The sequence below is a fragment of the Dromaius novaehollandiae genome, chromosome 1 (genome assembly GCF_036370855.1).
Source record: "Dromaius novaehollandiae isolate bDroNov1 chromosome 1, bDroNov1.hap1, whole genome shotgun sequence".
NCBI classification, from domain to species: Eukaryota; Metazoa; Chordata; class Aves; order Casuariiformes; family Dromaiidae; genus Dromaius; species Dromaius novaehollandiae.
In genome coordinates this window covers 26233616-26259325 of record NC_088098.1, presented here as the reverse complement: position 1 = coordinate 26259325, position 25710 = coordinate 26233616, and the positions used below count along the sequence as shown (strand labels likewise).

The 25710-nt window shown below is 38.3% G+C and overlaps 1 protein-coding gene across 9 annotated transcripts in view; it reads right to left on the bottom strand.

Annotated features, from left to right (window-relative positions):
• Positions 1-25710, bottom strand: part of GPR85 (G protein-coupled receptor 85) — a 54823-nt gene that overhangs the window by 15724 nt on the left and 13389 nt on the right. The window lies entirely within an intron of this gene.

Sequence of the window (25710 nt, the reverse complement as noted above, 5' to 3'; positions counted from 1 at the left end):
TGATGGAAAAGTATTATCAATCAAATAAAACAAGTAGACAGCTATAATGCCTACTACCTACCCTATATAGCCAATATCATGTGTTATTTCTTCTTTTCCTTCCCAAAACAAAAATAAATGAACTTTGTTATTAGAAACAAGAATGCACAAGCACAGAACTTGTTGTCTTCAAAACAGTTTCATTAACATGAGTTAAACTAATTAAAAATAAATGTGCTCTTTGAAAATATCAAGATGTGGCCTTTATCTTTTTTGACTTGATATATTTTATAACTTTATACTATCACTTCTTGTTGAATAGTGTAAATTATTGGCATTAGTATCTTGATAAAGTACTTCTCTAAAGAAATTTAATTTATCTTAAAAAACAGAAAAAAAAGCACTGGATTTTCCTGAGATTTTGCAAGTTGCATCCTACCCTACAGTACAAGAGTTTTTCATCTAAGAATTTTAGCGAAAGTTAAGAAAAATGATACACTGAGTTTATGGCTCCATTGGCTTTAAAGGATGTTTTATCCTTGTAGTTGTAATTTCTGGAGACCATTTTAACATTTTTTTTCTCATGATCTCTAAAGCAGCTTGACCTTCAACCACATAGGTAATTTTACAGGTCTTGTTAAATATCATTTAATGGGAGTATTACTGCGTAAAATAAAGGTTGTTCCCTTCTCCCCCTCAAAAATCTAGGAGGAATTAATGCTTAAAGTAAGCATATTAAGAAAAAAGGTGATTTTTTTTTAAAAACACTGAGCAGGTACTAAGCTGGGAGGGACATGGATGGGGCCTGGTCCCTGTGACTTCCAAGTATATGAGGCCATGCTTTCCACTGTACATGTGAGGAAGAATGTATGGACAGAGGACTCAAAATTAGCTGCCTACAGAAAGCAGCTCAAGGGACAAACCAGCATTCATGTGTCCGAAGGTAGGCAACCAGAATGTGACATGCTCAGAATAAGTGGCTTCTTTTGAAAATGTTGACTCATTTCCCAAAGTATGTGTTTTTGTTCTTTATACAGAGCACACTTTAACATGATTCTATTTCTAGACAAACAGATGCCAGTAACTTAATTTATTCTTCTTAGATTTCACATCTTATACTGTGTTTGTGAAAGTTGTGCCCAGTTCTGTGCTGTTTTTGCTACTGCTGTAGTTACTCTAAAAATAATGTCTGTGAGGGTGATATTTTTAGTAATCATTTTAAATTACTTTGTCAGTGGTTGCAATCACATTAATCATATTGAATGTTTTTGGGTGCTCAAATAAATGTAAGTACCTCCGTAGGAGCACTGCTATAATTTAATACTAACATCCTCTTATTAAAAACCTTAGTTTCAATAAAAGAAGTGTAATATATGTGTTGTATATGAGACTGAGGTGAATTTTTTAGAAACTAAGAGATTTATTTCTATATTTTTTTTTCCAAATGAGGATGACAGAATAAAGAATAATATGCAACTGAAGTGGCTTAGAGAAACAGGAAAGCAGGTAAAAGTCTGAGGACCAGACCTGTGGATGAAAGCACTGAGGAGAGCCCAAGAATTAAAGGTCCTGGATCCTGAGACCAGCGTCTGCCATTCCCATCTTCTCTTCTACTGGGGACTAGCCATTTTATGAGGGACAGAGGTCCCTGGCTTGGGAGATATTCTGAGTGACTGGCAGGGCTTTTATAAAAACTTGGATAAAATATAGCTTTTCTTCCCCCACTGGAAACCCACAGTGAATATTGTCATGGCTGCTGCCTACCATTGCTGGGAGAATCAATCCCCCACCAAGGAGAGCTGCTCACGCGGGGACATAATTTGCAAATAAGCACTGGTCCCATGGGTGTATTCCCTTATGCAAAATAAACCTTAAAGAAGGTCTCCTGCATGTCATTTTCTTTTATGGTACAGTGTATATTAATAAAATATTTCTATTTAACAAAGGGATCTGTCTTTAGCCCAGCTCTTTGCTAAGTTGGCATAAGCTTCTAATTTAATTGAGGAATTCCAAGCATTTTTTATTTAAGGCAAAGGTGCTCATTTTTTGTCTTGAAAATGTCTCATACTAAATTCTTTTCCCATCAGTTAAGAGATACTTTTTGACATTTTTAAGCCATTGATAATAATGATTTCTGACAGCATCAGTGTGCTATAGCCATGGCATCTTGGAATGCTACTAGTCCTCAGACTGTAAGAGGAAATGGTCATGATTTTTTATAATACATTGGAGATAAATAAACACATATTTTTATTTTAAAGGCATTCCAAAAGAGTTTAGAAAATGCTGGTGTACTTCAGCATCTTTTGTTTTGAGAAAGCGAGCTGTTATTTCTGTCACTTGCTGAGAACTGCTATCTTAATGATACAAAATTGTACTTTGCGGCAGAGCCCTGAGCCTCACAAAGCAGATTAGGTTGAAAACATTCACATCCTTTCAGAAGAATTTGGGAAACTTGACTGCTTCAGTACTATTAAAAAATATATATTTTGGCTAATTCAGCGAAGAGCTTGCAAGCTGACTTGCTTGTTTGGTTTAATTTAATGTTGTCTTTTAAAATGCTCTACAAAAGCTTGTACAGGGAGAAGAACTTTTTCCTTGGCAATGTGCCGTCCCTCCAACCAGACTTTTCTTTCTGTTTTACATAAGATTTTTTTTTTACTCTTTGGGTCCCACTTACTTAGCCCCTTTTTAATGAGTAAAGATATCACATAAGTGAACACAGCTAATGAAACCTAGTCTGACAACATTCTTATCAGGGAAGCAATAGATCAGAAAATCTGTCTATTACACAAATCTTTGGCATTTATTACATGCGTCACAGCCAGTAATCATGTTGACTTCTTGCTCATGGAATCTATGAATTTGTGATCTAACAATATAAAAACACAAATAAAATCTTCTTCCTTGTTTTGTATCACAGTGCACGATTCCTTGCCTAATTGATGAGTAAACACGAAAGTTTATGCTCTGTTTACTTGCTACACTACCTTAGACATCAGAAAAAGCTGCAGTTAATTACAGTATTCCTATAAAATATGTTATAGGGCATTATATTGCTCTTTGAATCTACTGCATTTAGGTGAGGTGATATAATTTTTTTCATGTTATTCATCTCATCCAACACACTCTCCCATCCCACTCTCTGCAAAATACCTTTTAAATCAAATCACAGTTCCCAGAAATCTATTTGCAAAGGCTCTTAAAACATTTGTTCCAGGAGTGAAATCTGAGTCCTATCAAACGTTATCAGCATAGCACTGGTAATAATTCTACAAATCTAAATAATTAAATAAAGGAAGGCTTAAGAGAAAATTATAGTTGATTTATTGTGGCAATCTGAAAGTTTTAGTGTTAAAAGGTACTTCTTACTACGAACTGATCATAAAAATTATTGAAAATTAAATTTCTTTACTCATGAGCTCTATAACAATATTCATGGGGAAATCATGACATTAATTTCTGTGATGACATTAAAGCATTTTCAGTACTGTAGTTCATGAGTATGGCCTGCAGGCTATCTATAGTGAAGGACCATGATTCAGCAGTATGTGAGGTGTTTCTATATGTACGCAATAACAGGAGAAGTTGGTCCCAGACCCATTCTCTTTATATAATCCTCTGGACTCGGCCCCAGTCTTCTCCCTCTCCCCATAGTCCCTGTTTCTCTGATTCTCGTCATCTCCACTTCCTATTCCATGAAGGTTATCCAATGATGTGGAGTAGCAATGTAAATATATGGTTATTATTTTCTATGCCTTCTTAAATGAAAACTAACATTTCTTGTGCTTCTTTGTTCAGCTCTGCAAAATAAGTAGGCGTTTTAACAGAACACCCAGGCATTCCTCTTGCATGGTTCCAGTTAATCCATCACTGTGCCTTTGTATTCCAGAGTATTCAGCTGTGAAGTGCCTAGCACTTTCAAAAATGACTTTTTCTCACAGAGTCAATAGTCCAAAAAATACTGACTATACCAGGAAATGAATAAATATCAACAATTTCTCTTTTATATTTCTCTATACAAAATAATACTAACATATTTAGGAGGCATGCGTTCTTTTTGTTGTTGTTTGTTTCCTTTAGAGAGCTGTGTTGTCCCTACCATAATGTCTTTTTCTGTTTTTAGTGATTTCTTTCAATTAGGATGACCTTGAATTGGAGTAAGACGTATTGATCTGTAATTGTTATGTTTACAGTTTAAAAATGGCCTTTTAAAAATTACGGTAAAACACTTGCTTTACTCTAATCCTCTAATAAAGACTTTGGCAACAGAATGTATACCTCTGCTTATGTCTCTTCTTCTTAAATATTCACCTCAATCTTTATCAATAACATCAGATCTCAAAAGTACTTAACAAATGAGGCAATTATTTTTATCAGTTTTGGAGCTAGGGAAATAGAAACATGGGGTGGTGAAGTGACTCTTTTAAAATCAGTCAGAAGATCAGCATTCAGATCTCCATGTCCCAGTGCAGAGGTAATACTCTCTCTCTCCATCTTAATCTCCTTTTGAATTTTACCGTGAATTCCTTCTGGTCTCTGTGATTGTTTCCCCTTAATTTCTTTATTTAGTTTGGTGCTGTTTTGGACACATGGTTATCTGTCTAATCTTTATCAGAATGAGTAGGTGCTTCTTCTGTGTTCTCTCTGATTAGCTACGATGTAAAAACAAAGTGTCTTCTTGGCAACATCTTTATGCTTCTCAATTTTCTTCAAACCTCAACAATAGCTTAGCTCAGTTATCCCCAAAGTATGACCCATCAGATGGATCCAGCCTGACTAAACGATTTTTCTGGCCCACAGTGTATTCCTGCAGCCCCTTTTCCAAGTGCCTTGGAGGCATGAACAGGGACTGGGATGCTTGTTGAATTAATTGCTTTGCCAGCCTGTGAGCTGTCCCTGCCTCCTCCTTTCCCTCTCTCTGCAGGGCCTTCATCAACAGGTGACTGGATGTGCATCTTTCACATGAAAAATGATAGCATCCCCCATTAAATTAGGGTTGTGTTTCTGGTCGTAGGAGTGCATTGGCAAATGTGGCTGGATACTTGCTTGTGTGCTCTAGTGTCTGATAGACCTTTTTTCTCTTTACTCTTTGAGGTTTTGATGTCTGCTATGATACTGGTGCATGGTGATGTTGGCTGGTGTAGTGCTTTCTTTACTTTTTAGAAATATGTGTCTCACAGGATATGCTGACTTTGAAGAAATTAATAAATAAAAGTATTAAACCAGATCTCTCATTTAGATTAATCTTCCTGTCTGGTTCAGAGCATGTGGACTGTCCTTGTGTTCTTACAGCAAGTCTGACAGCAACGCCCTACCGTCTGCAAAAGCAATTCCCTACCCATATCACACTCTGATTCTGCAGGCCTTTTCAGTCAGCACCTCACTTAGGTACATTCTTCAAGTTTAAAACTTGCTTAAATGTTTTCCTTTTGATATATTTATTTCAGTCTATAAGCAGGAAAATGCCCATTTTTTATTAGATGGCCTACTTTAAAAGATGACTTATTTCAAAAGAAGCAGTGACGCATTTTAGGATAATCCTTGCTCCCTTCCTAAATCTTTCTGTCTCTTGGAAAGACTCTCATTCCCGTAGTTCCACTTACCTCCTTACTTAGAAGTTTTGAGAATAAAGGAGAATTGTGCAATGAACCAGGAAACACAAAAGACTAACTTTCGTAAGTCATTTTGGCAAACAGGAATGGGTTCAGATGTGCTTTTAAGTACGTTACTGATTTTCATGTAGCTGAGATTTTTGTTTCAAAGAGACTGTAAGATATTTCCTTTACTGTTTCTTTGCTCACCCTAGAAGTTTCTATATAAACTTTTGTTGACATTTACTATAGCTCTTTAAAAATCAAATGGTAATTTTAAGGTTAAAACACAGAATTCTGATTCATAGATCTAGATTTTTTCTCATTCTAACAATAATTTTCTCTGGGATCTTGCCAAAAATCACTTGCAGAGTATGTCTGTATCCACCACCGAAGGCAATTACTGCCAGGAATAAGAAATACCTAAGTAAATGGCAGAATTTATTCTTCTTTCATTTTGCCCAAATATAAAAGCGAGCTGACCCCTTTTCAGAATAGTGATGTGTTTAATTTGTTACTTTTTGGAGAGAATTTTTGGAGCTACCAGAAAACATTACAGAAATGCCATAGACATGCAGAATTACTGTTTTTCAGAATAATAATCCTCATATAAAAGAGTCCCATGAAATTTAGTAGATTTGAAGTGACAAATGTTTTACATAAATTGTGTTTTAGAAAATACATTGTAGAAGTACTTAATGAAGTTAGTATTGTTAATATACATTTTAATTTTTAAACTAAATTATAAATGATCTGTTGTTTAGGATGGCTCAGCAAACCTAAGGAACAATTACAACTTTCTACGAAATTCTGTATCACTTCACCTATGAGAATGAAGGAACCATGTCAAGTTTTTGGAGCCTATAAGGCCTTTTGGGAATAATTCTGATAAAGATTTCTCATAGAAAAATGCACAGATGGAAAGGTTTGTTATGATCACAGTTGGATGAAAAACTTCCTAGGGATTTGCAAATGGCTGTTGGCAGAGAGTATGCAAATTAGGATTCTGATGTAGTATATCGGAAATAAAATTGTTATGAGTTATTAATTTTCATAGCAACTTCTTCCTTAGTGTTAATTTGTGTAAAGTTGCCTTTGTCCCAAGTCAGGAAATGACAAAACAGCTTTAGTATAGCAGCCGAAAGTATTGTGATCTTGAATGAAGATGGGACTCTGTACTTTCTGTTATATAACTGAACTAACAGAAAAGGAAAATGGAAGTAGAAATACTCCTTGATGGAAATTACTACTACTTTAATGGAATAATGTCAAAGATCACTTAGTGGTGAGTTATCACTTCAGACACTTGAAATCAGTAGGAAACATTGGCAAGCTACTCTAAAATCTGCAGGACTGTGAGATTATAACTGACTGTGAATAAACACTTTTTCTCCCTGTCCTTAAAATATAACGAAAAATACGCAACATTTGATGAGATGAGATCCCAGGTCTGAAAACTGCCATGATGGAAGAGAAAGATAACACTGATGATGGAGGTTACATGTATAGGAGGGAGGATGTAGGATCAGATCTTCAAAATGTGACCATCTGTTAAATACGTTAAATATAGAAAAGGCCTATATTGTGAGGAAAAAAGGAAAACTGACATTTCCAACAACTGACATCATTAAAGAAACACACCAAGGCATGTAGCTAATGAGTCCATGCCTATAATGCTCAAATGTTTATTACAGTTCTATGAACAAATGACTCTCCTGCAAAAATTTTACTTGGCCTTTTGGCTGAGGTCTGCACAGGTATGGGCAGTGTATGCTTTTCTGGGAGGCAGGACACGTGCATCTGAGCTTCCCACTGCTTCTGGGACTGCCCCAGGCCAGCCAGAAGGAAGTGCAACACTACCACCAATTCTCTGGTGATCCACAGCACTTAACCCACTCCTCCAGGAAAGCCACTGCTCTTCTTGTTTTCTGTCTTAGGATGGAACAGAACTCACATTTCTGTTTTAAAGCAGTGGCAGTGGGGATACATGCCATCTGTCACTGTGCAAAATGCTTAGTCTTTGCAGGAGTCATTAAAACTCTGTCCTCTTGACTCTCTCTAGTCACAGTAACAGTTATGCTTGTTCTTGTCCTTGCACTATCCCTCTGGTCCCACAACTCTTGCAGTACTTCCTACACTGTTTCAATGGGTAGTTTTGATAGTTTATTTATTCAAAAAATGCTTGTGGCCAATGGTTCAGGCATTTACCTAAGAGACATGTTGTAGTTTGATGAGAATCAAAGGATTTAAGTAAACCAGTTTAATGACTAACATTAACTTTGCTGTAATTAGACAGATTTTAAATGTTAATATATAATTAGAGAGGTATTATACATACATCCATATATATAAATGTTATATATTGTGTATAATTTTATATGCTCTTTTATATATAATCTATAATCTATTATATCTATTATATCTATTAATCTATTATCTATTATTATTATACATTTTATATATTATTTTATTATTGTTATGTAACTTGAATTTCCAGGAACGCTGAGAAGTCTGGGAACCCTAAAGTGAGAATGTACACATGACCAAGAATGTGTTGAAGCTTCCTTAAACCATACATGAAAACCTATGCAGGTGATTTAAGGCAATCTTTCACCTTTCTGTTTAATGGTATGTTAACTGCTCATTAGCTGAAGCCCAAGGTGTGCCCTATTGTTTTCAAATAAAGCTGAATGTTCTAGTAAAAATAGTGACTTTTGGAGTAATGTTTGAAGAACTTGCAGTCAAGCTATTCCTTTTCCAAAAGTTGAACCCTCCATTAGGGGGGTTACACTCAGAGTAAGCTAATGTGCCTGTTATATTACATTCAGAAAGGACAGAATGATATTTTTAGGACTGTGACTTGAGATTATGGGATGCCAGTCTTCCAAATTTCATTTAGACAGACTGTGCTATCTTCCACATAATCACTGTTTTAGAACATAAAATTCTTTTGTCACAGAATCTGCTGTCATTTCCCCACTGACAATACCTCAGTATGAATGACTATGATGTTCAGTATAACAAAATATTAGAACTAACATATTATTAGTGTTGTATACTGTGAGGTATGATGAATGTGTGCAGACTTGTCCAGGTCAGTGTTAGACCACATACGTAGGATACCAGTTATCCCTGCTTCAGGTCACTCTCACCTATAAACTCTGCTAAGTTGATTCCAGGATTTATAGCTGTTTTGCATAAAACACTGCTAATATGAGGGTGGGTATGAAATAAAAATAAGTTGCTGTGTTATTTATCAGCAACAGCAGCATAGTCAATACGCTTCTTGCCGAAAGAACCAAGAATCAGTAATGCTTTGCTAGAGAAAAATGTGAACTCTATGTAGGCCAAACAGGATTATCTTCTTAATGACACAATTTGCATTACTTTTAATAGGATTTATTCTTACTGGCTTGTAGCAGAGAATGAAAGAAACATTTCAGCTCTTTAAACAAGATGTTCCCTAAATGAGTTCACAGGGTCATATGTAATGCTGGTATTGTATAGGCACCACTGTTGCACATGGCTAAATTCAATGACACAAGCAAGAAGAGTCATGGCAGAATTATTTTAGTTCTTTTGAACATAAATATTTTGTTAGTGAAAAGAAATCCTAATATAATTTTCACCTGAGACGGGGAAAGGAGAACAGACCATTACGCATGTTCTCTGACATATCCCTGGGAGGCAGCTTGAGGTGAGGGCTGTGTCAGGACCGAGGGAGAAGAGTGCAGCGCCTATAGTAGGGAAACGGGTCTGCTCAGACAGCAGGGCCAGTCTGCACACCTTCTGCCGCTGCTACTTCCTTCTCCACAGAGAGGACAAATGGGACTGGGGAATGCAAGTTAAGACAATTAAATTCTACCCTAGCTGATTACGTTTCCTAATATGTAAGGGCTTGCCCCCTGAATACCAGGTAAGACTGCAATTCTGCAGAGCTTTCCGGGTACATGGTCTGACTGACATGCACTGCAGCAGAAGAAGGCTTGGCACATGGGCTGCGCACCTCCATCTGAGATCTCAGAGCTGCTCGGTTAATCGACACACTGAAGGTGAGGAGGTGGCGATGCAAAGAGCTCCCACTATCAACATATGAAGCGCAATAGAGAAAATGTGCAAATTAATAGTAACAGTTTTCTGGATGTCATTTCATTTGTGCTACGTACCCACACGGAGGCTGAAGTTTTTGCATAACTTAGGCCAACGTCTCTAAATTGTGTCAAAAAGCAGATGCTACTTCTGTGCTTCCCACTGGGGACGTGTAGGCTGCATAGCTAAAACAGCTAACCAGATAGCCTTAACTACAAAACCTTGCTAAGTTGTGAACTACCATCCCCTTCTACCCTTTTCTTATGTTTTGAATACTTTATGCTTATACATTTGTAAAGATAAAGGAGATCAAGCCCAACATTTAACACAATATCATATGGTGTAATGTTATTACTAGCCAAAATAAATCTGAATTATGTCATTTAAGAAACTATACCAGAAGACTAAAGCTGTATGAAGCATTTTGATACAAGCTCCTCTAGCTGCCTCTGTAATCTGACCACAAAATACTGCAAATATTGAACTATGTTAATTTGAGTAGCAGTATGATCTGCATTACACTTACTTTTCAATAATTGAATAACTAATAAAGTATCTGTTTTGAATTGTTATATTTAATTGGGAGGAATAGCAGTATGAAATATAAGCCTTGAGGAGGAACTAGCTATATGGCTCAAGTCATTGGAAAACCTGATTGGCAGTTGATTGGCTCTGAATTCCCCAGAGAAAATTTTACTTCTGAAGCAATCTTAACAACTGTATCACTGAAGTGTAGTAATAATCAAGAATTGATGCTCTCATAAATTATCTCCTGTTGTTTGATTAACCAGGCAAAGCGTCAAATGATTTCATGTCTTCATAAGGAACTACTGAAAAAGAAAAGGACTATCAAGGAATATACTGAGATGTTACATAAATACTTTGCAGTCCCTGACTATTCTGTAGCCATTTTTACTCACTGTAAAAACACTGAAGGGGACTGCCTGGAGTCCTTCAACCTTCATTAAAAGGCAAAAGAAAATTCTATGGGAGGGCAGGCAGCTGACCAGAGCTAACCTAGCAGATGTTTGGGATATGGCCCAGAACACTTTAAACAAACTGTTCTGGCACCAGATAATCGTGCAAAGAAATGAATGTTTCAAAGTTGCAGAGAGAAATAATGTCGACACTTCATTTTCTCATTGAATTATAAAGAGGGATACAAATGGTAGATTGAAAGTGGGAAAATTATTGCTTGGGTTAGCGAAAGTGCCCCTTGCTTGGTAAGAACAAAAGTCCTGTTGAAAAAAAAGGCTTTTCAACACAGTCTTTTAATATCTCATCAAGAGAGAATGGGGCAAAACTGAAAAAGAATAGGAACACTGTTATTGTAAGAATGTGGATGACTTGAATAAACTGAGAAACTAATCAGTACAAATGGGAAAATGAGCTGGAAAATCCACTTTCTCATCAGTTCCAGCTGGTAGGTTGGAAAAAATTACTTTTATGCATGTGATACTTACCTGAATAATAACTTGGTTAAATGCTCCTCAAAAAAAAGTATATATCTGATTTAAAAATCCTCTGAATGACTAAAATGTATGATCTGTACTTGCATTTCACTAAACAGAAGGTCCAGCAATGATGCCAGTCAAATTATATCAGTCAAATTAAACTACTGAAGAGGAAGAAATTCATCAAATCAAGAATCTATGTGCCCATACAACAAATATTACTGTAAAGTCCTGAGTGGACTAAAGCCAATATGAATGATTATTCATATTTCATGGTCAAGAGCATGAACAGTCTCTAAGAATGAGTAAGACATTTGAGTTGGCCTGAAAGCTAAAAATTTTCCTGGTTTCTCAGCCTTTGGATAGAGTGCCATAAGAGCTCAGAATACTGATTGAATTCAAATGAAAGAGGATTTTCTTTAAAATTATGAACAGAATGTTGTTGTATGTATGGTAGTCTCATATGTAAATGAAAAAAATGAGCCCGTAAGGTTTGTCAGCTGTTATGTCCGCAGAAGTGGAGGCAGGGATAAGGAAGTTTTTTAAAGCAATAAAACCAGCCCATCGCATGGCACAGAGGACATGACAACATCTATGGTACTAATGTCGTAGCTGAACCCCACTGAGTACATAAGGTCATTTTGAAGTGATCTGACACCCTTTCTGGAATAAATATCTTGTATACTTTTCCGGTATATTCAGAACAGACACAAACAATCCTGTATTTCCACTGACACAGATGCTTGACTGGAATTAAATAAGGACCTGCATCAGAAAATAATATTTCATTTTTGTAGCAAAATCTTTTGCATGGAGTCAGCAGAAAGAAAGATGAAAGTGTGAATTTGCAATAAAATTGTGATAAGACTGAGCTGAGTCATTACCTTCTGAAAATAATAATGTTGTGCTCTAACTCAGACTTCAGTTTGCTTTAATTTCTTGTCTGCTTTGAGAACTATCTCAGCTAATATAATTCACTACTCTGCACTTTAACTAAAACACAGAGATCCCAAGAATGATGAGAAAACTCCAAGAGGTAAATGATTAGCTCATGCTCAGAACAGGGTGTCCTTTAGAACCTGCAGAACTAACGCTCCTCGTGCATCCTAATCATACTTATATTTTCGCCTCATTATTGCTGCAGCATGTTTACTCATAGTGCAGTGCACCTGCATCTGGAATCCTCTCTAATCACAGGTTTTGTCTTGGTGGACAGGTAAGGAAAGAATATTTTGGTTTGACGAGTCTTCTCTTCCTGGAGCTCCTGTTCCTGTTCATGTCTGTTGCTCCTTGAAGATTTTTCCCCTGGTTGAACTGCAGGCAGCTAAGTAAGAGTTTATCAGTGACAGAGCCACTGACAGGAACGTAAAATATGCTGAGGGCTGGATTGTTTTATATGAGGCTGAACAGAGCACTTACGCACTTTGTCCTTGGGCAGGATCAAGCAGCAGTGTAAAATCCAGAATCATTAAGTGGCAGTAGCACTGTCTTATAATACAGAAGAGTAGAAGCAACTGTGAAGCCTGGGAGCTTCTTTGAGCTCATTAACTGCAGAAACAAGCTGGGACTGGATGTAACACAAAAAGAATCTTAAAGAAGAGTATGTTAAGGCCTAATGCCATTTTACATGTGAGTGAGTAAGAAATTTAGGATAGAAGACATCTGCGATGTCTTTTTGTGTGTATACGACTGAGGATACCTCTCAAAAGCATGCAAGTAAACAGATATTCACGTTTTCCAGAGTTGTAAGGATGCCTGTAAAAAAATTGCCTGTTTTTATCTTATCTGTAGAAATGGTTCATTTTTAATGGTAATGTTTTAAATAATGAATCACTTTCAGAGCTGGGAGTAAGCAAAAGCATTTTCCATTTGGTTATTCATTCTCTTTATTTGCACAGGCCATGTAGGAATTTAAATTAAATGAATCTAAAGTTGCTGTCTTTTAAGATAGAAAAATGTAAACAACACGTATGAAATCATTCTCCTTATGGCTTAAGAAGATATATTCCATATTGGAGTAATACTAATTCAATCTATTTTTCTGCAGTTCTCTTACTTTTTTCTCTTCAGATGTAAGCCTGAGAAAAAATTAGATTTGTTTTTCCTCAGTTTGGTTGGAAATTAAATATTAAATAGTTGATTTATCAGGAAATTTAAGGTGTTGCTTTCAAACAGTCTCCTTTTGCTTGAAACAAATTTATTGCAGTAACAGAAAAATGCATATTAGTCATCAAAAGCTGCTTATAGATGAGCTTAAAGTGCTATCAACTAAATGATTCTCATCATGTAGACTAACTTCCAGACCAATAATGCAGAGGACACCTAGCAGAGGACGAATTAAATAGCCAGAGGTAACTGAAAATGAGGAAAAGGAATAATCTGTATTTGACTTACCATATAAATCCAATGTAAAAGTTTGTATTTGCTAACTTGGTGTGATCCAAAGCTTACTTTTGATACTGAAGCCAAAATTTTAAAAATTACTGTTTATTTTAGATACATATTTTGTGGGAGCCAAGTCTGATCCTAAACATATCAGGTTCTTAAACTCTGAATTAATCCTGATTTCAGTTGTTACTGTATCAGTGCAGCCTCTTCGTATGAAGACTGAAACCAGAAAAAAATTTAAATGGGGAAGTGAGACGTGAAAGCTATGTCTCACTTACTGAGGGGGATGCACATGGGAACTCAAGGTCCTTCCCCCTCAGCACGCCATATCAGGGGAGCTGCTGCAATGCTCAGCAGTTGCCTTCCAGCCTCTATGTCCAGGTTTCTACCCCTTTTGGGATCCAAAACTGAGAGTCTTTTCCTGAGGCTTAATATCCACCAACGTTCTTCTAAAGATGGAGCAAGTCTCAATAGTTTTACTTTTAGAACATCGTCAGTCTTCTGTAACATCAGAGGCTAACAGTGCACTTGCCCAGGAGGAAGGAGGCATAACTTTTAGGCCCTCTTCAGTCTCATTGAGAGAGTCCTCATTCTTCTTGTTGAAGCTGATCCACTCCGCAGCAAATAATTAAATATTAATGGGTTTCAGAGGGAGCAAGCAAAAACCTGTGATGCATTGTTTCAGGCACCCACCAAGGAGGGCCCATGCTGTCCTCCAGGTGATGCGCCAGAGATGTTTATAGATGTTGCACTCAGCAAGGACTGGATGGAAAGCAACAAACGCTCCAAACTCCCCCCCCTCCCCCACACCCACCAGTGACAATCACCCCCAGACCAGGAACCAGAACCAGGCTTCTTCCCTCCACAGTTGCAATATTATGTTTAGCACTGAACTCAAGGCTGTGTGTCAAGCACTCTGTGTTGAGCATGACCTAAACTCACCTAATGGAGTTGGTCTGAGAAGGACTTAACTGTGGACACCTCGTCTGTGAATCTCGATTGGATAGGGGCATGAGATACACACTACAATTCTCAGTCTAGCCAGCATGGTCAAAGTCCTGGGTATGCACAATATTAGCATCATCAGAAAATTTTTATCATCATTAGAAACATGAAAATGTGGATGTTTACATATTATCATTGCCTACGGAGCTGGGCATAGCTTTGAGGATGGCACCACTGGAATTAAGTGCCTAAGTCCCACTTCAGGTGCCAATACCCTTGGTGGATCTGGGCCTTTGCTTCTTCCTCAAAGTCCCACCAGAAGCCTGTGGCAGTGGTGCAGGTGTGGCCTCAGCAGGGAGCTGACTCTAGCTCTGCACCCTAGATTAACACTCGCCAAAAGGCGCTGCCTCTGCTTTAATTCTATGCTCAGCAGTCACTGGCTAAAATACCAGGATTTCCAGATTTTGGCTACTGTCTTTTGTACTGAACTCGAAGCTAAGCTACCTGTACAGTACTGCTGTAAATTTATAGCTTGCAGAGCTTGTTCAAATCCTTTGGGATAAAAGGCCCTCTATAAATGCAGGTATTTTATTAGGACACAAGACAAAATATATTGAACTACTGAAGTAAATATCTATGGGGTGATAAGAAAAGGTTAACTGTCACTGCCAGTCAAACTAGGAGAATGACAAATGGACTCCAAGAGCTACTTTAAGGGCAACAGCAGATGCTTTAAAGCTGGATGAAGCACTGAGAACAGATACTCGAACCTTTTTGTTTTATAGGATCTTATTTATGGGAGTGAAGCCACCAAGAGGATGATATACTTGTTCCTCCCACCCGATCCTCATGTCAAAAGAGTGCTAACCATTTAGAACAAAAATGTTTATTATAATAATAGCAGGGGAAAGAGGAGCTGAAGGCCTCTACGCAAAAGAGAATCCATTAGAGACGTTTAGGATTGTAGATATGTGTGTGTGGGAGCAGAGGTAAAACAGGTGGTTGAGAACTGGGATACTTCTGTAGACTGTAAATTATAAATTATCCTTTGTGGTTTTGCCATTTAATATCTCTATTCAAAAATGTGTTAGCTGTAAGTAAATTAGATAAGGATACGGCATCTAATATTGTGACAACATTTTCTTTTGGAGGCCAAGGCTCTCTCATCAACTAAAAGCTTTGCCAGAATTGATATTATATTTAATGAACCAGAAGATAATATATAGCCAGGTTAATATTCTTCCAAAACTTCTATAATAGGCCACAGAGAGGGGATAGGACATTATATTAGTGGCATGTTGCAGGAGGTCAACTACTGTGTGAAATCATTTCACCTGGTAATATTTAGTGCTCAAAATTTCATCTGGCTTGCATTGATTGGATGGCAGCCTGCATGGGAAATGCCCTGTAAATGCAGGGTTGTTTTGCAGTAGGTTGCTTCATTGCAAATATTATCTGGTACATTTTTGCCATTTCCAGACTAACAAATGGTGATGACTTTGCCCTTTCAGTTATAATAAGAGCTAATCTGTTGTCCAAATCTCAACACCCCCTCCCTGGGGACTAAGTTAATGTAATGGAGAAATTAATTAAGATATTCCCCCATCCTCATTTTTGCAAGCTGGTGCAATTCTAGACTTAGTGCTGAAATATTATGGAAAAACACAGTTTCCCCAGGAATGGTGGCTTGACTAGACATGTGATATATATTAGATGTTTTAGGACATTTCGTTCTAATGAGATTAGAAACTAGTTCTGCTGATACAAATTATTAAAGTAGGGTATGATAAACATAAGGTTCAGATAAGCACCAAGACTCTAAGACGCTTATCTAATCTGACCTTCTGCAATTCTTTTCTTCACCTAGCACTGCATAAAAATGAGGGGACAAGTCATGGGATCCTTTCATTGATCTAAACTGTCTTGATTAGCTTTCGCTAGTGTAACAAGTGCAGAACCGCTCACCGCAATAGGGTCCCAGCATTAAGACACTACAGTTCTAACCCCCCCATAAGCACACCAAACCCACCAAGGAATTTTGGTAGAGCTACTGTTTCATCATCCCCTCTGGTGGCCTCTAGCAGGCTATTCTTTCAGTTAACTACGTTCTTTTTTCCCAGATGGGATTAAAACAATCATCTCAAATAAAACAGTTCCTTTAGTCTTTCAGGCTTTCCATGATTTTCTTTTAAGCACTGCTGTGAGTTTCTCTGAATCTTGACCAGTTTTTCAGGCCAGAAATTGGTCACAGCATTCTGGTGGCAATCACATCAGTACCAAATGTAGACACAATACAGCCTCTTTACTACTGCTTCACATTGCTTTGTTTATATACTGAAGGCTTTCTTTTGGCCCTTTCAGACACTTTTGTGCACTGGGAATTTAAGTCTAGCTGATTACCTACCAGGACTGCAAGTCACCTGAATGATTATTCCTTAGTACTGAATTCCTGTTCTTTAAGCAAGAGCTGTACTTCTTTGTTCCTGCATGTAAGACTCAACAATAAACTGAACAGAAACGTATATTGTTTGCTTGTGCCTGCCCAAAAACACAGTCCAAATTGTATCGGTGATCTGTCAGCCTCATTATTTACCACTTCCTCAATCTCTGTAAACTTTATCAGTCATGATTTTATTTTTTCTTCCAGGTCACTGGTAAAAAAACGAAACAGTTTGAGGCCAAGAATAAATCCCTGAAGCCTCTAGTAGAAATATTCCTATTTGATTCACGGTCTATGGTTTCCTGCTGATGTGTGTCAGCTACCCAGTTTTCAATAGGTTTAATCAATTATTTCTGTATCCCATTTCTTAAGCAGAAACTTGTACAGGTCTAGGTCAAATGATGTACAGAAGTCTGAGTATGTTCAATCCCCAATATTCCTTTTAACAATTACATTTGTAATTAGTCAAAAGTATTGAAATCTATAGTAAAATTAAAATTAAAACAATTAAAACATTTTTGATTGGGATTAATCATCATATCATCTTATTTAATTTTTTATTTTCCAGTTTTTATTAGCTGTTCCTTTACTTTTCTTCATACCAATATCAGGCTGAAGAGTTTGTAACTTGAATAAACATTTAAAAGTATTTGCCTAGCATAAACTCTTTTTGCAGACAGTGACCCAAGATTATCACTAACAACGGCTCATTAAACAGGAGAAAAAAAAAAGAGGAAAAACAGCTAGCATCAACCAAAACAGGACTGAATACTGGAGAGTGAAACGTATAAACAACAGGAGGGAACAAAGTAATTTCCATAGTGATTTTTGATCACTGGTTTCTAATTTGGCATTTTTTCTCTGGAAGGACATCCAGAAATAAAATGTTTAACCTTTCCTCAGTGCATTTGTACACTGAATATATAACGCTGGGCATAGGGAGCGTGTGAGGGGAAGGGCTCTTCACCTTGCAAAAAGATCAGTTTCTCCTCTCATCTAGAATTTTAAGATTAATTATTAATGCAAAAGTGAAATAAATAAACTTTTGAATACTATATAGGACATTTAGGTTTTCTTCAACAAAACACTGAAGCAAAAAACACCCCAAACCTCTGGGATCTATTTCTATTTTAGGATAGGACTGAAGGGAGCACTCTGCTTCATCTTCCTAAAGCAACTCTAATCCTCTGTTCTAACTTCAAACCCTCCCTCATACCCAGCCAGGAGTATGCTCCACAAGCTTTCTAATCCAATTTTTTGTCAGTGACGAGGAAAAGGAACTTGAATTCCAGCTTCTGAGTCATAATTTTTACAAATTAAAGTGTTGGGAAAACCACAGTTTGTGAGAGAAGCATTTTTAAAAGGCTTTTTGATACACAGATCGGCCAACCTGACCCATGCTATCTGTCTGAATCCTAAGTGAAATTAAAGCATGTTATTAAACTTGTTTATGTGCACTGAGGATGGAGATGAAGCCTGCTGATTCTTACTATTTCTACTATATACTGCAACACAGACATCAGTATTTCTTAACTAGCCTCACAGGATAAAATGAATAATCATTCTCTTTCTTCAATACTTCTACAGTGGTCAACTGAGTAAGACATTTACATGAATTTAACACTAGCAGTACCAACTAGTTTTTATTCCCTGAGAAATGGAGAAAAGACAGCAGAATTTCTGTGTTATTATTTACTTTGGATATGCTTCACCTTATAAGTGTTGGTCCTGCAAACATTTATGCACATAATTAATTGTTTGCACCGCACAGGTCCCACTGAGGCTAAGACTACTTATGCTGTCAGTTGACAATTTTACATTTTTAGTACTCTAAATTCAGTTTGTGTAATCTCTTCAGAATTTTCCACTATTTGTAGAAGCTTACTTTGCTGCTTGCGCATTATTACTAGGACAGAAAAAAAAAATCCACATTGTTATGTAACTTCTTCCTTTCTTCATGAGCTTCATTCAGTGCCCTCAATAAGCTTGTGGAAACTCCCACTGGCTTAAATAGGTTCAAGATCAATACCTGAGTGGATCATTCAGGAGTTCTGTTTCTGTGATCAGACATTTACTCGCCAGGGGACTACTGTTTCCCTTTTCTTGCCTTTTCTGTTTGTTGTAATCCATTCCCTTTAGTCTACTGGCATTCAAATAACCTTTCTTTCAACTACAGTAACACAAGTTATTTCAGTCATTATTTCGGTTCTTTTCAAATATTGGCAGCTACTATCCTGATAACATTTGACTGCACTACGAATTCCTCTAGAGAGGAATAACCCCATGCACCAGTACAGGCTGGGGGCTGACTGGCTAGAAAGCAGTTTTGCAGAGAAGGACCTCAAGGTCCTGGTGGAGACCAAGTTTAACACAGGTCAGCAAGGCAGCCTTGCGGCAAAGGCAGCCAACAGCCTCCTGGGCCACACCAGGAACCGTGTCACCAGTGGGGTGAGGGAGGGGAGCCTTCCCCTCTCCTCAGCGCTGGAGATGCCACAGCTGGAGTGCTGGGCCCACAGCTGGGCTCCCCAGGGCAGCAGAGGCATGGACCTCCCAGACGTGGAGCGAAGGGCCATGAAGATGATTAGGGTATTGGAGCACCTGCCCTGTGCGGAGAGGCTGCAACAGCCGGGACTGTTCAGCCTGAAGAAGAGATGGCTCCTGGGGGATGTTATCAGTGTGCATAAATACCTGATGGGGGGAGTAAAGAGGACAGAGCCAGACTCATCTCAGTGGTGCCCAGGGAAAGGATGCGAGGCAATGGGCACAAACTGAAAAAAAAGAAATTCCACCTAAATGTAAGAGAAAACTTCTTTACTCTGAGGTGATCAAACACTGGAACAGGCTGCCAACGGAGATTCGTGGAGTCTCCATCTTTGGAGACACTCAAAACCCGACTGTAAATGGCCCTGAGCAACCTGTTGTAGTTGACACCACTTTGAGTGGGTTGGTAGGTCCACACAATCTTCAGAGGTCCCTTCCAAACTCAGCTATTCTATGATTCTGTTTAATAGAAACATACCGGGTGGGGGAGTAAATATTTGAATCCGTTCTTTTATCCTTGAATCAATTTTGTGCGCATTTATTACTGAGAATAATATCTGCTATCAGAAGGACCACCAATGATGAATTGTTGCCTCAATGTTCCTGGTTATAGGTTGTATTTGCAAGATTAGGCCCTTCACAGATTCAAAAAATTCGCTTTTAACAAGCCTATGCTTTCAATTAGGGGTTGTGAGTTGTTCTTTAACACTGCTTAGTACAGGACTGTATTCCATACACTTCACTGGTTAGACAGGTTTGATGGAAAGAGGGAATCAATAATTTATGTTCTTTTAAAAATATGCATAAGTACATCACAGAGAATATCAAAACTTCAGGGGAAAGGTGATATTATTATTTAATGCCTTGTTGATGAGGTTTATTTTGGTAAGCTCTTGACAGCACAAGGTAACATATCGTCTTTGCGTTGACACAAACACTATCAAAATGTGAAGGGATACATAGCAGTAAAAGGTCTGCATCTAAAATAGATTTTTGAGAGAGCAAATCATTTTTTTCCTTCCCAATAGCTTGTTAATTTTCTTTGTAAGACTTCTGCCAAGACCTTTAAACAAAATTAAGACGCATTTTTGTTATTCTGTCATTCTTTACAGGTCTATTCAAAATTCTCAATTTTTTTCTGCCTTCCATTCAATACTGAAAAATGTTTTTGGTATTTGTGATTGGGATGAATATCATTTTATTTCCATTACTTTCACAGTATAGCTGTTTTCATTACTCATTGCACTGTGCTATTCATTTCTACATTGGACACCATGGTCTTTTCCTGTTTTTCTTCTTTAGGTCCTTTGTTTGGTTTTGTGATGAGAGCGATTCAGAATGCTCCAGAGGGCAGTGTTGTGCTGAAAGCTGAGGTTCTGTGGATTTTGCCTGTATACTTTTGGGGCATCAGGAGGCTGAATGTTATTTATTCACATGCAGACTTGTTTAAATGGCCTTAAGTCTTAATTCCATAATGGCCTTGGATATACACATTTTACGACTTGGGTCCTTGCAACAAACAGATTAACTGTGCTTATGCACATAAAATGATCTTCAAGGTTTTTCAGATGCTCATGAGTTAGATGGGATCAATTAAAAAAATACAGTTAAAAAATCACGGTCATCTTAAATAATGATGTGCCAGATTCACCATGCAGGCTCAGTGGGTGGAATATTAATTTTCTTGCTTGTGTCACATGGGGGAAAGGGAAGAGGGAAATTATCCCAAAGAGGGCACAAGTCAATGCTGTTCCCATCCTCCCTTAGGAGTTCTGCAAAGGAGCAGCAGTTTTCAGTCCCAGTTAAGGCTTCATAGGACCACGCTGATATTGGCTGCAGGGGAAGCGTCAAATCACACATCTCTTTCAAGTAGGGCCTCCTCTCATACTTTCTTTCTACCTTGCCCATGAGGAGGAATGTGCCAGTAATGCTAGCTGGCCTAAAAAAGTCAGGATCGCCACGTCCAGTTGTCACTGACCCTCACACTGCTTCAGAGCTTCCTGGCTGCATTTCTCTTATTTTCTACGTGTGGGTTCAAAGTTCCCCCTAAGCCAAAGACATCTTGGCTGTGTCTAAACTGATCTACCAATGCACATAATGGCTACTAATGAAAGGTCACTTTTCAGCAGCATTTCATGTGATAACACTGTCCCACCTAGCCCCACGTGCCTACCTGCCCATGCATTTCTCTGCCCCGTGCCCTGAGACCCTCATGTCTATTGCAATCTGTCCACATCACCTCTTTCCCTTGAGCACACACACTGCTCCCAGGTATCCTTCCTCCTGTCACTATAATTTCTCCCATCTGCATCTCCCCTCACTTGACCACACTGAAATCCACTGTCTCTTTCCATCCCTCCCACTGCAGTTCCTCCCTTTGACCACCTTGCAGTACTCATGGCTTATTCATTCCTTGGTTCTCGCTGCCTCAGAGGCAACTCCTGCTACTCAATGTGCTGCTTGGGTTAGAGGCATGAGCAATGAAAACAAAGGCATGAGTATCAGCCCCTTGGCTGAGGACATGCCCATCCCACCTCGGTTCTGGGGTAGAGAATCATTTGCTTACCCACGCACCCCCCACATCATAGATGTTGCTCTGTGAGCTGCACGTGGCTTACACTGCACAAGCCTAGCTTGAACTGTTGAACTGTTTGGATGCAGGCCGGCATACAAGGGTAGGCTTTCAAGAGCTAGCAAGCCACCTTTTTTAAACATGCCCTTCAAGCAGGGGCAATGGGACAGGTATAAGCATAGCATATTTGCTGGCTTGAACCCACCATATGTATCCCAGAATACTCTGTACCAGGGTAGGGCAGAAAATGCATTTGGATTCTTTACTGGATGATATGTGTAGGAAGATACTCTGGGATGGTCATTATGACCTAAAGCAAGGACCTATGATGGACAGAACAAGGGTCATGGAGCATTTTGTGCTTTAGCTTGCTCTTGAGCCTCCATACTGCTGAACAAAAAAGATGTAGCCTCTGATGGACTAAAGACTAGATGCTGCAAACCCTCATAGATTTAAGCAGTCCTGGTAGGGCAAACCTTGAAGTCGTCATCTGGGAGTGAACTCTGCCCTCCTACAATGAGACCCTTGGAAGCAAGCATAAAGGTATTACACAGAGCTAGCGCAAGAGATGAATTTACGTTTGCTAAATTTTTGTTGAACAGGGACAAATACAACAGAGTTCTGCTGTTGCTGCCCTCCAAGAACGGGATCTCTCATGTGTGTAGCAACTAAACAAGCAGAAAGGCAAAATTTGACAAAGAGGGGGGAAGTACTTGTGCGGAGGAAATCGTCATAGAATAACTGCCATAAAAATATCCAGTACCTATACCTCCAGTAGCAAAATGTTACAGGTCTCCACTTTCTCCATCTGAGTGCTGACTGAAGTCACAGGCCCACTCTCTGCCCTATGGAACTACTAAAATCCATGTGGATTTTGAGGATCTACTAGAAGGCAGGGCCATTTGCACCCATGCTGGTGCCATGGGTGCTCCATGGGTACCCGTAAGAGCCCCACTGACAAAAATGTCTATTGACAGGCTGCTCAGAAGTGCCCACATGAGTGAAGCAGGGCTTCAGCATGCTCAGGAGACTGAGAAATACATCACTTTTTAGCCTGCTCATACAGCAGAGGGAGGCTTTGCTATTAGCTCTCCTGGTAAACATATCCCAGATTTGTGACTTGGAGAGAGTGATGTGCTCCATGCTGAAAAGGGAGGAGAAAAGAAAATATTGCCATCTGCTTGTGAAGAAGTTTAAATTCATGCACCAGCTCTCCTGCACAGATAAAGAAGAATGATTCTCCCTTTTTCCTTAGATTTCAGTCATAAGAGTGAGGCAGTTGTCTCTCAGAGAGACCTGAAGAAACGTTGAAGGGGATACTCATGCCATTGAACCTTGAGATCTAATTTAGGAGCCTACATTTGAAGCCTCCAGAATTCACAGAATGCTGAAGCTCCACTGACAGTCAAGGGAACCTAGGCTGCTCATACAAGACACCTGAGTGACACATGTAGGATACATAGTGCTACCGTTCCCATAAGGTCATTGTATATGACATGAGTTATGCAGGTTTGGGTTCTAACATTGAATTGGTGTGACCTGCTTTCAGGTATTAAGATGTTACACATTGCTAAAATCCACCTAACTGACAAGAGTATGGTTGTCTGGCAAAAGTAATAATTTTTTTTAAAAATGGGGTATCAATACTTGTTTTTATTTATAGTATTTGGTGGTAACCCAGATATGGAATTGCCCAGACAACTGTGCCTTAATCATGTGTAACTGCCAGCTTGCATTTTTGCAGGCACATCTACCCTGACAAAGGCTTTTAATATTTAAAATCATGCAGATTATCTATTCAGCCCTCAGAAAACTCATTGTGATGAATTCAGTATCTCAGTTGCAGGCACTTCAGCTGGTGACACCTTTCTTCAGGCTACAGAGAGACTTTATTAATTGTATTAAAAATCCTGTGCAAACATTTTAAAAATATTATTTAGCACTCAGTAAAATATTTTTTTGAGTATGTTACTATCTATCAATGTTGTCATGAGTCTCTAGATCTCAGAAGTGGGTTTTACTTTCCTTTTAAAATGCATTTTTATTCTAAGAGCCTCTGCTTATGCAAATGTATCAGTCATGCCTACTCAGAAATGCTTATATCATATCTGAGGTCAGGAATTCGGCTGTATTTAAATTATATGCCAGATGGATGGGCAATGCATACATTTCAGTTCTTTGACAACTTAATGAACATATCTCTTGGCAAGATTAGGTTATCTGAACATCCCAAATCATCTGCAGCAGTTGTCCCCAAACTTTTGGGTTGCAGTCTACAGTCAGGAATAAAAGCTGACCACAATACTGTCTCATCAACCTTTCACTGAAATAAGTAAAAAAGTTATTTGCTTGCCTAGGGCAGCTATGGGTGTATTACTGTGGTCTTGTAAATTACAGTGAGGAAATCCTGATTTATAACAATTTTCAGAAATCTAGAAACATTAACTAATTAATTCATCACTCACGTTTCATTATTAGCCATTTTATTCAATTGGCAAACTAAGCAGAAAAAAAGTTTGCAACCCACATTCTCAAACTGACGACTAATCTGGATATCTTATTCTTGGAAGATTATCCTGAAATACTGTAGGGCCTAATCTTTTCAGTGTGGTCAGGAAACAGAGCTTTTCTTCGCAGAACACTTTGAATTTCTCAAGAAGAAAAAGTCTGAAAAATATTTTGGAAAGTTGAAATTTCCTGCAGAAAGCCAATACTTGGAGGAACAAGTTAAATTTAACATTTTTGATCAGTTTTATCACTTATAAATGACATTAATGTAATTTATACTTATGGATGCTCCATTCCCTTGGGAATTGATTCACTAGTGTCTTAAAATGGGAACCCAAAATGAGCAGTGCTTAAAATCAGTGAATAGCCAAAAAGCTGGGCTATATGAATCATCCAAGGTCACACAAGAAATGATGTTAGTGGCAAAGCTGCAATGAGAACCTGGAAGTTACTGGCTTTTGTCCTAATGGTCAGTTGACCAGACCAAGATACCACCATTATGGGAGATAATGATAATAAAATACTGCAGTGCTCTCAAATTGCACAGAAACTGCACTTTCACTGTTCTGAAAAGCTATCATTCAGTTTGGAAGTCATCAAAATTGCTGGGCCAACATACTCTAAATACATAGCGTCACTTACTAAAAACGTAGGATTTTTTAGTAGAGTAACATTACATAAAAAGGCAAGAAAAAGAGTATGGAAGTAGAACAGAAAATGCTGTTAAAATGAATGTGAAAAGGAATGAATGGTAAATAATGGATACAATTCTGTCTTTCTCTCTTCAGGCTTTGACTGAACTTATTTATATATAATACAGGCTCCAAGACCCTGAGAGCATTGTGGGACCACAGCTGCCCAGATGTCACTACTGGCAGAATCCCTTAGCCTTGCTTTCTTTTGCCATGGGTTATCATAAAGTCAACGAGGAGCTGAACTTCTAATAGACAACAGCAACGTGTTCCTGTCTGGGTGACACTCACTGTTTGCTCTTGCCATACTCCTCTTCTGCAACACAGTATCTCTTCACTTCTTTGACCCTCCCATTCCTCAACTAATGTCATTCCCTTTCCTCATTATTATCATCCTTTCCATCCTTCCCTCAGTGCTCCATCTCCTGGAATCTCAAATCCACATGTCCCTGCTTTAGCCCAAGGACATTCATCCAAATTTGGTCATTCTTCCAGCCTTCCCTTCAGC